The sequence below is a fragment of the Myxine glutinosa genome, chromosome 4 (genome assembly GCF_964187855.1).
Source record: "Myxine glutinosa chromosome 4, kmMyxGlut1.1, whole genome shotgun sequence".
NCBI classification, from domain to species: Eukaryota; Metazoa; Chordata; class Myxini; order Myxiniformes; family Myxinidae; genus Myxine; species Myxine glutinosa.
Window position 1 is genome coordinate 27,217,721 of NC_136264.1, and position 12,361 is coordinate 27,230,081.

The 12,361-nt window shown below is 50.0% G+C and overlaps 1 protein-coding gene across 17 annotated transcripts in view; it reads left to right on the forward strand.

Annotated features, from left to right (window-relative positions):
* The window catches only part of LOC137424531 (eukaryotic translation initiation factor 4 gamma 3), a 269,017-nt gene that overhangs the window by 519 nt on the left and 256,137 nt on the right, over positions 1-12,361 (forward strand). The window lies entirely within an intron of this gene.

The window sequence follows — 12,361 nt, forward strand, 5'->3', positions numbered from 1 at the left end:
ATCCATGGAGGTTAAAAGGAGCGATTTAAAAACTCGAGACGAGGTTGATGACGTGTTCCGAAACAAGATGAGTCACGTGTCATTTTCTGGGGGTGAGGAAGCATCTCGGGGGAGCGGGAAGGGGGTCAGGTTTATCAGCATGGGGGAAACGTTGAATGATCGAGCCCCGCGGGGTTAAAGGGCACCAGGTGTGTAAATGAGGGGGTGCACATGCTCCCTCGGGGAGTAAAACAAACCCGGGGTAGTTTTAGGGGAGCATAGGGTGGGGTGGGGGGGGGATGGGTGCAAGTTTTGTAACGTTCACTCTGCTCTGTTCAACAGTTTGTGAGGCCCGTGCAGTCACAAGAGCAGGGATCGTGCTCTGCCCGAAAATAGAACCGCACCGTCGGGATTGACTATTGGACGGCTCGGTCAGGTGTTCAAGGTATCAGGTGCCCGATGTTACTGCCTCGTGTTTGGATGGTGTTCATCTCTCGTCTCTCTATAACCTGATGATTTTTTTGGGGGAATTTTGGCCACAAGTGGATGGAAAAGCATCATGCATTTTATGAACCTTGTGAATCATATACCAGGTGTGTGTTTTGTGTTTTTGAACCCAAGTGTAATTTTGCTTTTGCTGGGTCTTGTGTTTCGAGGTATGCTCATTGTGGAATAGGTACCGTTTCCCAGAGATTCTGATGCGGAAAGTTTGACGGCGGAGTGGGTAAAGCCTCGCATCAACCCTCACAGGTGCGGACGCGAGTTCCGCAGCTGCTCGGTTACCTGGTTTAGAGAGGACATGGGCACTGCAAGGTCTGCTTGTCCATAAAGGTGCTACGATGCCCTCTCTCCCCTTTACACCCTGCCAAAGATCATGTAACGTGCCAAATACTATTACTACGGTACCATTATGACGTCAAATTTTGAGGTACATAATTAAAATTCTGCACAACACTTAGAGTTCGAAGAGTAATGTTGTGGAAACTATTTATCACACAATTCATGTATAAATTACCATCTGATCTGTGAGGCGTCACAAAGGTTCTTGCTGTCTGACCTGGAACGTGATGTTATTCCGCAATCCTTAGCCATGGACTAGACGAATTAATTGAAGAGATAGGTAGGTAGGTTGGCTTGGGGCATGGGGCACTGCACTGTGGACAACCGGACACTGATACCTTTAATTTTTAGAACAGTTTGCTAACTAATGGGCATGAAGATGCGGCCTTGCAGTGCGCACCATGGGGGGAGAGGGGACGGAGTGGCGTGGGTTTACAGTGGGCACAGTGGCATGGGCTTGAAGTGGGAATGGGGGCTCAGGTTGGTAGTGGGCCCGGGCTTGCAGTGCGTGAGGGCTTGCAGTGCGTGAGGGCTTGCAGTGCGCGAGGGCTTGCAGTGCGTGAGGCCTTGCAGTGGGCGAGGGCTTGCAGTGCGTGAGGGCTTGCAGTGCGTGAGGGCTTGCAGTGCGTGAGGGCTTGCAGTGGGCGAGGGCTTGCAGTGCGCGAGGGCTTGCAGTGGGCGAGGGCTTGCAGTGCGTGAGGGCTTGCAGTGGGCGAGGGCTTGCAGTGCGTGAGGGCTTGCAGTGGGCGAGGGCTTGCAGTGCGTGAGGGCTTGCAGTGGGCGAGGGCTTGCAGTGGGCGAGGGCTTGCAGTGCGTGAGGGCTTGCATTGGGCGAGGGCTTGCAGTGGGCGAGGGCTTGCAGTGGGCGAGGGCTTGCAGTGCGTGAGGGCTTGCAGTGCGTGAGGGCTTGCAGTGGGCGAGGGCTTGCAGTGGGCGAGGGCTTGCAGTGGGCGAGGGCTTGCAGTGCGTGAGGGCTTGCAGTGGGCGAGGGCTTGCAGTGCGTGAGGGCATGCAGTGCGTGAGGGCTTGCAGTGGGCGAGGGCTTGCAGTGGGCGAGGGCTTGCAGTGGGCGAGGGCTTGCAGTGGGCGAGGGCTTGCAGTGGGCGAGGGCTTGCAGTGGGCGAGGGCTTGCAGTGGGCGAGGGCTTGCAGTGGGCGAGGGCTTGCAGTGGGCGAGGGCTTGCAGTGGACGAGGGCTTGCAGTGGGCGAGGGCTTGCAGTGGGCGAGGGCTTGCAGTGCAGGAGGGCTTGCAGTGGGCGAGGGCTTGCAGTGGGCGAGGGCTTGCAGTGGGCGAGGGCTTGCAGTGGGCGAGGGCTTGCAGTGGGCGAGGGCTTGCAGTGGGCGAGGGCTTGCAGTGGGCGAGGGCTTGCAGTGGGCGAGGGCTTGCAGTGGGCGAGGGCTTGCAGTGGGCGAGGGCTTGCATTGGGCGAGGGCTTGCATTGGGCGAGGGCTTGCATTGGGCGAGGGCTTGCATTGGGCGAGGGCTTGCATTGGGCGAGGGCTTGCAGTGGGCGAGGGCTTGCAGTGGGAGAGGGCTTGCAGTGGGCGAGGGCTTGCAGTGGGCGATGGCTTGCAGTGGGCGAGGGCTTGCAGTGGGCGAGGGCTTGCAGTGGGCGAGGGCTTGCAGTGGGCGAGGGCTTGCAGTGGGCGAGGGCTTGCAGTGGGCGAGGGCTTGCAGTGGGCGAGGGCTTGCAGTGGGCGAGGGCTTGCAGTGGGCGAGGGCTTGCAGTGGGCGAGGGCTTGCAGTGGGCGAGGGCTTGCAGTGGGCGAGGGCTTGCAGTGGACGAGGGCTTGCAGTGGGCGAGGGCTTGCAGTGGGCGAGGGCTTGCAGTGCAGGAGGGCTTGCAGTGGGCGAGGGCTTGCAGTGCGTGAGGGCTTGCAGTGCGTGAGGGCTTGCAGTGCGCGAGGGCTTGCAGTGCGTGAGGCCTTGCAGTGGGCGAGGGCTTGCAGTGCGTGAGGGCTTGCAGTGCGTGAGGGCTTGCAGTGGGCGAGGGCTTGCAGTGCGCGAGGGCTTGCAGTGGGCGAGGGCTTGCAGTGCGTGAGGGCTTGCAGTGGGCGAGGGCTTGCAGTGCGTGAGGGCTTGCAGTGGGCGAGGGCTTGCAGTGGGCGAGGGCTTGCAGTGCGTGAGGGCTTGCATTGGGCGAGGGCTTGCAGTGGGCGAGGGCTTGCAGTGGGCGAGGGCTTGCAGTGGGCGAGGGCTTGCAGTGCGTGAGGGCTTGCAGTGGGCGAGGGCTTGCAGTGGGCGAGGGCTTGCAGTGGGCGAGGGCTTGCAGTGGGCGAGGGCTTGCAGTGCGTGAGGGCTTGCAGTGCGTGAGGACTTGCAGTGGGCGAGGGCTTGCAGTGCGTGAGGGCATGCAGTGCGTGAGGGCTTGCAGTGGGCGAGGGCTTGCAGTGGGCGAGGGCTTGCAGTGGGCGAGGGCTTGCAGTGGGCGAGGGCTTGCAGTGGGCGAGGGCTTGCAGTGGGCGAGGGCTTGCAGTGGGCGAGGGCTTGCAGTGGGCGAGGGCTTGCAGTGGGCGAGGGCTTGCAGTGGGCGAGGGCTTGCAGTGGACGAGGGCTTGCAGTGGGCGAGGGCTTGCAGTGGGCGAGGGCTTGCAGTGCGCGAGGGCTTGCAGTGGGCGAGGGCTTGCAGTGGGCGAGGGCTTGCAGTGGGCGAGGGCTTGCAGTGGGCGAGGGCTTGCAGTGGGCGAGGGCTTGCAGTGGGCGAGGGCTTGCAGTGGGCGAGGGCTTGCAGTGGGCGAGGGCTTGCAGTGGGCGAGGGCTTGCAGTGGGCGAGGGCTTGCAGTGGGCGAGGGCTTGCAGTGGGCGAGGGCTTGCATTGGGCGAGGGCTTGCATTGGGCGAGGGCTTGCATTGGGCGAGGGCTTGCATTGGGCGAGGGCTTGCAGTGGGCGAGGGCTTGCAGTGGGAGAGGGCTTGCAGTGGGAGAGGGCTTGCAGTGGGCGAGGGCTTGCAGTGGGCGAGGGCTTGCAGTGGGCGAGGGCTTGCAGTGGGCGAGGGCTTGCAGTGGGCGAGGGCTTGCAGTGGGCGAGGGCTTGCAGTGGGCGAGGGCTTGCAGTGGGCGAGGGCTTGCAGTGGGCGAGGGCTTGCAGTGGGCGAGGGCTTGCAGTGGGCGAGGGCTTGCAGTGCGCGAGGGCTTGCAGTGCGCGAGGGCTTGCAGTGCGCGAGGGCTTGCAGTGTGGGCGAGGGTGGCGTGGGATTGCAGTGTGGACGGGGGCGCGGGTTTGCAGTGTGCATGGGGGCGCGGGATTCCAGTGTGCATGGGGGCGCGGGATTGCAGTGTGCACGGGGGCGCGGGATTGCAGTGTGCACGCGGGCGCGGGATTGCCGTGTGCACGGGGGCGCGGGATTGCCGTGTGCACGGGGCCGCGGGATTGCCGTGTGCACGGGGGCGCGGGATTGCCGTGTGCACGGGGGCGCGGGATTGCAGTGTGCACGGGGGCGCGGGATTGCAGTGTGCACGGGGGCGCGGGATTGCAGTGTGCACGGGGCGCGCGGGATTGCGGTGTGCACGGGGGCGCGGGATTGCGGTGTGCACGGGGGCGCGGGATTGCGGTGTGCACGGGGGCGCGGGATTGCAGTGTGCACGGGGGCAAGAGATTATTCCAGTAATGCAGGTGAGGTCATTCCTACCTTTCATGGGACAAGTCTTATTTGATGTGAAGGTGATCAACACTAATCAAGCAGACCTCAACAGCTGTCTCCTCTACTACTACTACTACTACTACTACTACTACTACTACTAGTACTAGTACTACTACTCCTTCTACTCCTTCTACTACTATTACTACTATTACTACTATTACTACTACTACTACTACTACTACTACTACTACTACTACCACTACTAGTACTACTACTACCTTAATTGCCTAAATTATTACACCTTATAGGTTTGGCAGAAGAACCTTTTTGGCCCGTCTTCCATGAACTAGGTGGCTATGGCTGTCGTTCGACTGAGGGTGCGACGAAGTTGGAATTTGTTCAGGTTGCTGATGATAAACCGCCAACTTTGGGAAAATTACTGTAGCATCTTTAATGTCTGACCAACTAATGGCCGCAAATGAGGCGTCCTGTTTATGGTCATCCTTAGGACAGAGCACTTTGTGATGCAACCCCTGCCAGTGAAGTACCAATCCGATGATTTATCATCGGTTTGAAAATGAAGCCCAGATTAGACTGCTGCATTCCCTGCATCACCAGCCAGGAGTTCTGATGAGAATACCAAAACGTCAGCCTGAAGATAATTGTCAATCTCTCAATTAACAATCAATGAACTCTATCATCAGGTTTGGCTGCAGTATCCTCGGTCATCAGAATGCTGCTTGATAAGTGCAACATTTCGAAAGGTTTGTCTGCCAGCTAAACCGAATGAAAAAATAATGATCCGATCTCGTGTTTCTTCCATTAGTTGATAAACGTCCTTACGGTATCGGTGCAAGCCCGTTTAGGTTTCTCACCAACCTCTCCTTTGTTTTTTTTTTTGTTTTTTTTTTGTACACAAGATCAAGGCTCGTGAAAGAGCTAACATTAATCACACAAAAAGTCAAACCGACACATAAAACATATAATGAGGGGAGCGGGAGACAAGATGGGGAGGAAGGGGGAAGGACACAAACACAACATTTGAGAGCAGGGACTCCTATGAGGAACCTGGCAACAGGTAACCTATCGAAACCCTTTTCTCCAGTTCTTAATCCTTAATTGGTTCCTTGGTTTCACATCTAGCCTTAATATTGGTATGTCATTTGTTCCATACCTATTTTTTGTCCATGTTTTACACTTTAGAATACCATGCTTTCTTGTGCGTAGTGCTGGAAGGTGGCATGGAGGTGTCTGCATCCGATTTGTACGTGACAGTTTAATTAATCCCCTGTTGCACTCTTTGCCTGTTCATGACGAATAGAGCTGCGATGTTTGATTTGTAATGCCTGCAGTGTAATGTATCGACAGATGTAAGCCGGAATTTGCGTTCGTGGAATGCCTGGGTTGTTTGTAGCATCAAAATCTTGGCACATTACGAAAAGATGATGCTGTTGTTGTGCCAAATATGCATAATCTGCCATGACATGATGTCAAAGGGAATACCATGTCAAGTTGTGTCCTTCTGAAGGCCATTTGTGTGTTTTTGGTTTTTCTGGGATATATATTTTTATTTTGATATTTCATTAAGTGGCTGTTAAGTTCCACCTCCTTTAAGTATCAGTTCAACACACGTGTGCTTGTGCTGGACACCTTACCTTCTTTCCAGGTAGTAAATTGGCACTGGCTGTTCCTGTGTCACAATACTGTACATACATTGGTCAGCAATTCATAGTGGCCTCCTCCTCCGTCTTCCCTAGTCCACCCTCGCCCCCCCCCCCCTCCCCGACTTGATAGTTTTTGTCAAATTGAAATGTCTGCACAAGGTGGCTCATCTTCTTTTATTCTTACCTATCAAGGTGAACGTAGGATATGTTTTCACCCCTGTCTGTCTGTTTGTCTGTGTGCAGGAGAGCTCAAAAAGTTGTGGACTGATTTGGATGAAATTTGGTGGAGAAGTTGGGTATTTGACAAGGGCGAATTGGTTCAATTTTCGTGAAGATCCGATTTTGATCTGAAAATTACCCTGCGCTCGCGAAGTGAAAAGCAGGTTATGCATTCGTGTGCGTACGTATGGCGTGTGTCTGCATTTTTCAAATTCATTTTCTCGACAACCGTTGGTCCAATTGACATGAAAGTTTCACCATCTGTGCACCTCCACCTGTATACTTTTAGTGATAATTATGACGTCATAGGTTATGTGGTTCGGATGCCATCTTTGCTTAACTTCACACCTCTATATCTCTGAAACTGCTCCATGGAAAAAAAATGAAATGTGGCTCATTGTAAAGAACCCCGCATGGGGAACTAGAACGGCATTCAATAGAGAGCATACCTCCACCTGATTGGCCATATCACTCAATGGTGAAGAATCACTTAAAAAAAAAAAATTCTCATATCCGAATCCATATTCAGATCTTCACAAAAATCGAATCTATTTGTCCTCGTCAGACACCCAACCGGTGTACCAAGTTTCGTCCAAATCCGTCCACAACGTTTTGAGATATCCTGCTATGTATCGTTTTTGGCCCTATCTCCCAATGGTGAAAAATCATTTAAAAAATTGTAGTAGCCGGATCCGAATCCGGATCTTCACCAAAATCTAATCATTTTGTCCTTGTCACATACACTACATCTCTGCCAATTTTTGTCCGAATCAGTCCACAACTTTTTGAGATATTTTGTTCACAAACTAACAAACAAACGGACAAACAGACAGGGATGAAAACATAACCTCCATCCACCTTTGGTGGCGGAGGGTAATAAGTGTTGTTAACGATGATGTCTGGTGCCTTAATTATGACGTCATAATTTGACAGGGACAACACTTAGTCTGATCAGTTTGAAATTTCTTGAGTATGATCTACACAACGATTATATTGGAGAATATAAACTTATGATGTCGTCGCTCACGTGGTTTGGCAGCCATATTGGATCAAAGAAAAAAAAAAAAAAACAACTTCAAAAACGGAAGAGTTGGCTTGCACCCAATTTTACTGTGCAGGGTAAGTATTCTATGAATACCATCTGGTTTTTTAAAGTGATTCTTCACTATTGAGTACAACAACAACAGACATTTTAAGGCCATTTTCCCTGCTAGAGCGGGGGTTAGCCTTGCGAGCCCCATGACAATCTTCTCCATTTTGCCCTATTTTCTGCATCTCCCCTTGTTAACCCCCTTGCCACGTTAATCCCGTTGATTAACCTTGTTAATTCTTCACTATTGAGTGATAGGGCTGAAAATATATGTAGCACGATATCTAAAAATTTGTGGATGAGTTATGACAAAACTTGGTGGATGAGGTGGTTAGGTCATAAAAAAAAGAACAAGCTGATTAAATTTTGGTTCAGGTCTGAATCCAGATCCGGCCTATCAGTGGGATATAAAATGTAAACTAATTAGCCTGGTGGAGGAATGCGTTGTACACATGTGCCTTTCTTGTGTTTACTGCAATGACCTAGACGAGCACGTTTTGATTCAGGATAGTATCGTTTGTATCGTTGGTAATTTGTTTGGCGTCATTTCCTTATATCGTTTGGCGTTTGTTATCGTTTGGCATCATTTTTGGTATCGATCATCGTTTGGCATCATTTCCTCCCTGGTCGGTATTGGTTGGTAACTACTAGTCAGACGTGTTTCTTGGAGGTTCTTGGTCACTTCTGGATGCCAAATTTCATGATAAACTTTTCCTTATATTTGTTTTGTCCTTTTTTTTATTTTCTTTTTTTTAAAGCCTTATTCATTTTTGGCTTTGTCCTGTTTGGCTAAAAATCGTCCCTTTGGACAGTCGGGACATGAACAAGAACAATCCCATGAGTAGTGCTCGAAGTACTAAACATGTGATTTACCCTCCTTTTCTTTGTAACACCACCAAGTGCGTTTACTTTATTACCTTCGCAAAAGCGGAAGGTTATGTTTTGATCGCTGTGTATTTATTTGTATGTCTGTGTGTGTGTGTGTGTGTATGTTATTCGCATAACTCAAAAAGTATTCAACCGAATTGCATGAAATTTGGTGGGATGATTGGTTATTATACGGGACACATTTGATTAGATTTTGGGAGCAATCGGGTCAAAGGTCAAGGTCAAGGTCACGAAAAGGTCAAAATCGTATTTTTGTTGTTCTGTTCCCTACACTCCCATGCCAAGTACAGAACAGTAGCTGCGGCGAAGGTATGCGCTCTACCGAGTGCCCGTTCTAGTTAATCGGGAAGTCGTCTTGTAAAATGCGAAGGAAGTTTGTAGAGTGTATATGGGCCTAAAATTCCCTGTTCAGTGTTAGACTGATTTTAATTTTTGTAGTAAAATGCCTTAGTTGACATTAGAACCACTTGATGGTCAAACATTTGGAAGAGTAAGTGTTTGACTTGTGTGTCGTAATCATGGACACATTTCCTGCTAAATTTGACAAATTTCATTCGTATTGGTATTTACTTTTGCCAATAATATTCTTAACTTCGAATAAAAGCAATCATCAGTCATTTTATTTTATCAGTTGTGGTGGCAATTGTTGATGCTGGCAGAAGCTATATATATATATATATATATATATATATATATATATATATATATATATATATATATATATATATATATATATATATATATATATAATTATATATATATATATTATATATATATATATACATACATACATACATACATACATACATACATACATACATACATACATACATACATACACACATATAATCGGGAGATTGAATAAGACGCGGACGTAGCTTCAGGACGGTCGATCTTTAATTTTCGCCATGCTTTCGACCAACAATGGTCTTCTTCTTAGTCGTCCGCAAGTTCAGCGGAAGTGAAGCGCAGCTTACAGTTATCGTTCACGTTACAGTTTGTTACAGCGGGGGTTAGCCTTGCGGTCCCCATGACAATCTTCTCCATTTTGCCCTATTTTCTGCATCTCTCCTTGTTAACCCCGTTGTCCGCATTTCTTCTTCCACCATCTTTAGCCAAGTCTTTCTCGGTCTTCCCCGTCCTCTACTTCCTTCTACATTCATTTCCATCACTCTTCTCAACCAGTCACTTTCATCCTTCCTCAACACATGACCAAACTATCTCAACCTGTTCCTCTTCACAGCATCAATCAACAACAACAACAACATGCATTTTAAGGCCATTTTCCCTGCTAGAGCGGGGGTTAGCCTTGCTGTCCCCATGACAATCTTCTCCATATTGCCCTATTTTCTGCATCTCTCCTTGTTAACCCCGTTGTCCGCATTTCTTCTTCCACCATCTTTAGCCAAGTCTTTCTCGGTCTTCCCCGTCCTCTACTTCCTTCTACATTCATTTCCATCACTCTTCTCAACCAGTCACTTTCATCCTTCCTCAACACATGACCAAACCATCTCAACCTGTTCCTCTTCACAGCATCAATCACAGGCTCTATTCCCATCATCTTTCGCAATTCATCATTTGTCTTCCTCTCTCTCAACGATACTCTGCACATCCACCGAACCATTCGCATTTCTACCCTTTCCAGCGTTCGTTGCTGCTCTACATTCATGACCCATGTCTCGCTCCCATAAATCATAACACTTCTCACACATGCAGCATACACCTTTCCCTTCAGCTTCAACGACACTCCCCTCCTCATCAGCACGCCACTCAGTTCCCGAAACTTCTTCCATGCACATCTCACTCTAGTAACCGTTGCCGTGTCTGATCCACCTTCTCCATTCAGCATGTCTCCAAGGTAGCAAAATGTTTTCACACCTTCCAGCTTCACGCCGTCTTCAAGATCCAACTCAACATTCCCTCCATCTGCAGCTCTGCACACCTTACATTTGAATGTAGCTGCCACACTAGTTAATGACCCTCTCAGACCACTACATTTTTGATGAACCCACTCAGCGCACATTGTACATTGAATGGAGTTCACTCCGACACCCTTCCTGCACACAACACATGGCCACTTCCCAGTTCTTTCCACCTCACCATATGCTTTACCACTTGCCATCACCTTCGTCTTTCCTATAGTCACCTTTTTTTTTTTTTTTTTTTTTTTTTTGTATACAAGATCGAGGCTCGTGAAAGAGCGAACATTAATCACACAGAAAGACAAACCGACACATAAAACATATAACATGGGGAGCGGTAGACAAGATGGGGCGAGAGGGGGAGGAACACACACATAACATCTGAGAGCAGGGACATCGAGATATCTGTGGGAGGGAGAGGGCTTTGGGGGGGGGGGGGGGGGGAGGCATGGGAAGGGGGTTGGGAGAGGTATAAAACATGGACACTGCCGGGACTTCCAGGAAAGAAGTTGGAATTTCAAACAAGGTGGATCTGTGGTGAATGAGTGGGGGTTGAAAAGATCAAGGTTTTGGATGGGGAAAGATAAGAGATGGTGGTGAATAGCTGTTTTAAAGACCTGGAGGGAGGAGTGGGATTGAAGGGAGTGTGGGAGTTTGTTCCAGAGGCGGGAGAAAAGAGGAATGAAAGAGTGAAGGTGAGCAGAGAGCCGAGATTTCGGCAGTTTAACCATCAGGGGGTTGCTGGCAGATCTTGTGCGACCTGTAGGAATATTTGGGGGACAAAGCACAGAGAGAGCTGGGGGAGCAAGGCCAGAGAGGAGTCGGTAGAAGACAGAAAGACCACCTACCTGTCTGCGGTGAGTGAGTGAAAGGCCCTCGCCTTCATCACGAGTGAGTGAAAGGCCTTCATCACGGGAGATTCCAATGATTCTGAAAGCTTTGGTTTCTTGAACAGCGTGAAGCCGAGCTAGGTGTGAGGCAGGAGCACCGGCCCATAGGGGAGAACAGTGTTCCATTGAGCTGCGGATGAAAGCCTTGTATGTGGTGAGGAGCTCAGGTGTGCCGAGAACCTTTCACTTGTTTCACCTTCAGACCATTTGTCTCCATACATTCCTTCCACTTGTTCATCTTTTCCTTCAGTCCATCCATACTTTCCGCAATCAACACCAGATCATCTGCATACAACAACTCCCACGGTAAACCCTCCTTTACGTTCTGAGCCAGCACCTCCATCACAGCTACAAATAGTAGTGGACTTAGTACCGACCCCTGATGCCACTCCCACCTTCACCTCAACATCACCACTGTTCCTGTCCTTCGTCCTTACAGCTGTGCACACTCCTTTGTACATTGCCATCACTACTCTGATCAACCATTCCTCCACTCCTAACTTCCTCAATGCCGATGTCAATACTTTGCGTGGAACCCTATCGAATGCTTTCTCCAGATAAACAAACCCAAGAAACAACTTCTTCCTCCTCTCCATGTACTTCTCCTGCAACTGCCTCACAATAAAGAGCGTGTCTCTCGTTCCTCTTCCTGGTATAAATCCAAACTGCATTTCATCGATCTTCACCTTCTTCCTTATCCTCCTCTCCATCACCCTTTCCAATACCTTAATTCCATGCTCCAATAACTTTATCGCTCGGTACGAGCCACACTCCAGAGGGTCACCTTTCCCCTTGTATAGAGGGACGAGGGTACTCAGTTCCCAATCCACTGGAATGCGTCCTTCTTTCACCACCAGATTACAGATCTCTGTCATTCTCTTCACACCCCAACTTCCTGCTGCCTTCAACATATCTCCCACCACTCCCGTCGGCCCTCCCACTTTTCTTCTCTTCATTGCTTTTATCGCTTCCTCAACTTCCTTTTCAGTTATCTCCTCTGCCGGTCCTAAAACTGGGTCACTCTCTATGTTGCCATCCCATTCATTCTCTGTATTCAACAGCATTTCCATATATCTTTTCCATCTTCCTTTAATTCCATCTGGGTCCACAACGATTTGTCCCACTTCATTCTTCAAGCAACTCATCCCCATCACATCCCACCTCTCTTTTGCTGCTTTCTCTGCTGCTTTGCAATCTGCTTTGCAATCCTGAATACCGCTCTCTGACCCTTTTCCGAATCCAAGCTTTCTCTGAACATTTTCCTGTATGCCTCCTGCGCCTTTGCTA